Raw genomic sequence first — 4,653 nt, forward strand, 5'->3', positions numbered from 1 at the left:
TTGGTAATACAGGGGTTTGAACAGTTTCAAAGTTAGCATTTCGTACATTAGATGGATAACGATCTAATTTGTCAACATCACTTGTCACTAGGTCAAACACTTCTGACTTCATTCAAATTTTAAAGGTCGTTCTTTGCAACCTTATTTTGACAACGGATTGCTGATTGTTCGTTATCTTCACTTGTTCACTAATGTCTTTATCTAAATAATTTTAAAGATGTTTGTATCAGGTTAACTTTGTTCATCTGTTCAATATAGGTTATTAATGTTTGAGTAAAAGAAAGTATCATTTCATTCCATATTTTATTGATGAAGTAGATCAACAATTCACATTCTTATAATATGTTTACATTTCCATAGCATCTCAAAGGGTAATCACCAGATCCAGAGCTTCAACGTCTTTCTCCGTAACCTACTCTGCCATGGCTGCCTGCACTATAGCTGGCTCCAGCTCTATTGAAACCATTTTCATAACCACTTATAGCTGCATGGGAAACTCCTCCATAGGAAACTCCTGCATAGTAAACTCCTCCATTACCAGCGTTGCTTTTGTATCCAGTACTAAAAGATACGGAGAGGAGACCGATGAAGCACAACAGCTTGAACATTCTGTTTAAAATAATTAGGCTTGTAAGATGGTTAGACGGAAGGTGAAAAAACGAAGATCGATCATTCTCAATACTCATATAAGCAATACTAACTCGATCGCGCAAATGGAGTAACCCGTAGTTAAAATCAGCGTGTGAAGAACGGCCTCAATTGCATGTGATACAAAACCGCTAGTTTTACGTAAAATTTGGAACAAAAAGTTTGATCGAAAACAGGTGCCTATTAAATGAAATCTCGTACATAATCTTTTAATCATACAAATTTCATAGATTTAAAAGAAAGAATGTTAGTGGTTTCTTCTAAAAATAAAGATATGTTAAAGATTAGATTGTCAACATCATTTGTCCACATTTTGTTTCAGAAAAAGATACCGGCAACATTAAAAAAAAATACATTTATTTCGCTATTATAGTATGTCCACATACTGTAAGGTAATTTCTTTCATTGCTTGCTAATCAAAATGAAAATTCCAAATGCTTCATCTTTTGTTTCATATCCCACACATAAAAGATACCGAACGGAGTGGCATATGGCCATGGATATGATAAACATCTGATAATCACGAGTTCCTTGTCGTAAAAGGCGACTAAATGAGGGGGAGGGGGGTTTCGGATGATATGACATAAACCGAGGTCCCATGTCACAGCATATGTGGCACGATAAAGATTTGCCTGCTAAAAGGCCGTAAGCGCAGACGATAGGCCTAAATTCTACAGCCCTTTACCGGCAATTGTGGCGTCTCTTTTTGCGTGAAAAAAAAAACTCGAAAGGGACGTTAAACAGTATACCATGATAATCACGATATTTAAGAAAGATTCCTATCATTAATCTACATGTACAACATCATCACAATCCCTATTATAATAACTCCCAAGAGTAACATATTTTGTTATGTGTAATGAAAAGTATTTCATCAAAGTTCAAAATCAAACGAATTTATTTATATGAATAAGATTTTTCCAAACCTTTTTTCCAAGTAAGTACATTTGTTTCAAAAAAGTAATTTCTAATTCCTGTCATTCTGTTCGATGATAATCAAATACGAGGCATTCTCTGGTACATCTAAAGGAAGTCACGTCATAAATGTGTTCAGCGTCATTTAGGGATATTTTGTGTTTTTTGTTTATATTTTCTAAAACAGAGGATAAGGAATCGCCATGCTTTTTACAATACTTTGCAAACAGGTACACGTATAACGGTGTTTAGACAATAAGCAGCTTCTGTAGACTTACCTTTGTTTGAGTGGAGTTTCTTACTTTTGTTTGAGTGGAGTGTGTTCCCTTTGTTTGAGTGAAGTGTCTTTTCTTTGTTTGAGTGGAGTGTCTTACCCTTAGTTGAGTGGGGTGTCTTACCTTTGTTTGAATGGAGCATCTTACCTTTGTTTGGGTGACATGTCTTACCTTTGTTTGAGTGGAGTATCTTACCTTTGTTTGAGTGGAGCGTCTTACCTTTGTTTGAGTGATGTGTCTTACCTTTGTTTGGGTGACATGTCTTACTTTTATTTGAATGGAACGTCTTACCTTTGTTTGAGTGAAGTGTCTAACCTTTGTTTGAGTGGAGTGTCTAACCTTTGTTTGAGTGAAGTGTCTAACCTTTGTTTGAGTGGAGTGTCTTTCCTTTGTTTGAGTGGAGTGTCTTTCCTTTGTTTGAGTGGAGTGTCTTTCCTTTGAGTGGAGTGTCTTTCCTTTGTTTGAGTGGAGTGTCTTACCTTTGTTTGAGTGGAGTGTCTTAGAGATGAATCCAAGTGATGGGGCCCTGGTACTCCTCTACTATTTATACCAATCGTGCTGGAAAAAAATCCTTTAAGATGACAACATCTGTTTTCACTCTAGTAGTCATATTATAAGTTATCGATTTGTATAATTAAAATGCTCTTTCAAAATCTGCCCGCTGAAGAGACCGATATCATATGGAATTAAATGATAAAAGGAAACCGTTTCAACACCCAGTTTCGTTTTCTTAGAAATTTTAATGAATAAGAAAATGCTACATAAGCACTTGTTCGTAATACAATGTTAGATTAAAATGAAATATTGCTCTTGCAATTTCTCCGGAATATTTTGATACATTATTCGTGTTCCACTCACTAAAGTATAGTAAATCTATGATATATAATGTTAAGAATTGTATTTTTGTTTTATCGTGATTGACTAAGACATGATGGAAATTTGCAGAACAGGTTTAATAATCTTAATGCTCACAATGTCTTAAACTATTCTAGATTTTGTTCTAAGGTCATTTCAAAGTATTATCGACAGTCGAATAATCTAACGTGCATATACCTTCATATGTCCTGATGGGACTTGTGTCTGCATTTTAAATATTGAAAATTCCTTTGCAATTGGCGAATGTTGGTTGTGTGTACACAAAACTAAGTTGGACTCATTCTCAGACCAGTTCAGAAGAAGACAGTGTGTCCGATTGTCAGTCATCAAACTAATGAAGAATAACAATTATTTCAATTAAATCATTTCACTCAAAATATATCCATTTGACATAATGGGATATCGACCTTGTTTAATATTAAATTAGAATTTCTGGTTATTTGCTTGTCTAATTTAAAGATTTTTTTTTACGTATATCGACGTGACTTGCTGTACGTGAAGTGCCGAACATTTTAACCTGTGCATTGCGCTTAGAGCGTAAACGGAGATAGTATTTCAATGAGGAATTTTGTTTCCTAAGCTGTTATTTTCTAGGAAAAGAGAGAGGAAGAAAAAAATGGACATTTGTAAGACGTGCCTAAATCCTGCTGAATCATAAAAAAGATATCCAAGAAAATAGATATATGTACGAGATATGGTCAGAAAACTAATCTTTTTAGTTTACCACAAGCAATTATATTGACCGGGTTCGAATTTACTATTATAGGATATAGAACTGTATATATTGGATACCAAAGTTAGCCGATGTAAAAACAATAAGCTAAATGGTATAAAATCGTACTCTGTATCCCATTATATCATTGCTTTTGACTACGGATAACTCCGTTTACCTGATCAGGATATAGAGATCACGGCGGTTGTGACCCCTGTTATAGAGCCATACTTCTCCCATAGTGAGACTTCCCCCGGAAGTCTGACTCTAGAGTGAGCCTGTCCTCTGCAGAAGTCTGGCTCTAGAGTGGGTTTTTCCATCTGAAGTCTGGCTCTAGAGTGAGTCTTCCCTCGGAAATATAGGAAATCAAAATTAAGAAAATCTGAAGAGATTGATTCCAAAATTGACCTAAATTATATGCTAAAGAGTTAACTAATTTACCCTTCCATGCGAGAAAATGCAATACCAAAGATTATTATGCAATGTAACATAATGAAACTACATCATGCATAAACATCATGTGTTTGACATCTCCCACCCCCGGTTTATCCAGTGTTCGCCCAATTCACTGATTTTTATTTTCAATAAAAGTTATGAGCTTTTGATCATGTTTCATTTTGAGCCCTCTATCCTGATCATAACCACCAGTCATGCAGTAATAAAAAGAAATATATGTATCAGTTGTGTATAATCATGTGCTGTTCATTTTTCACGTTTTTATTCTGTTTGTGACTTACATGTTAGAAATTTGCATATTTAGGTATACAACTTTTTAAAGAGATTATGGAGATATTCATTCTTTTAAAAATTTGTAAAACTGTCAATATAAACGATCTAGGATACTTGACAGGTTTATCCCTCACAGACAGAATTGTATCTTGTGAAAATGCATACCTTTTCGTGGATGCTGGCAAAAAACTGGGGTGTGGGCTGTGTATTTGACATACGGTACCACAGTGATTCTTCATTGTATTGAACATGTATGGAAATCAAAGGGCACGTGTCCGCTTTCAACCTTTGTTGTCATGTGACTTGGAAACTGGGCCGCTAATTTTCGGGTGTGTTGCTGAAATCTATAAACCGATATCATTTACAATCTTACTAATACTACGGTCCTTCTTTAGAACGTTCATTTTACAGTGTTTTACATGAAATGTTATTTATTTTTAAATAAACGAGCTTTATTTTTTGTCCCCCATTTTCTCGTAGTTTGACTTTAAATTTAAG

The 4,653-nt window shown here is 34.8% G+C and overlaps 1 long non-coding RNA gene across 1 annotated transcript; it reads right to left on the bottom strand.

The window, feature by feature from the left end:
• Positions 1–382: 382 nt before the first annotated feature.
• Positions 383–3,764, bottom strand: LOC125662069 (uncharacterized). The gene is made up of 4 exons (XR_007365246.2): positions 3,605–3,764; positions 2,892–3,045; positions 2,318–2,396; positions 383–609 (listed from the first exon to the last, which is right to left on the bottom strand). It is a non-coding gene; the product is annotated as an uncharacterized LOC125662069 (long non-coding RNA).
• Between the last annotated feature and the right edge of the window lie 889 nt (positions 3,765–4,653).

The sequence above is a fragment of the Ostrea edulis genome, chromosome 8, assembly GCF_947568905.1.
Source record: "Ostrea edulis chromosome 8, xbOstEdul1.1, whole genome shotgun sequence".
In the NCBI taxonomy this organism is placed as follows: Eukaryota; Metazoa; Mollusca; class Bivalvia; order Ostreida; family Ostreidae; genus Ostrea; species Ostrea edulis.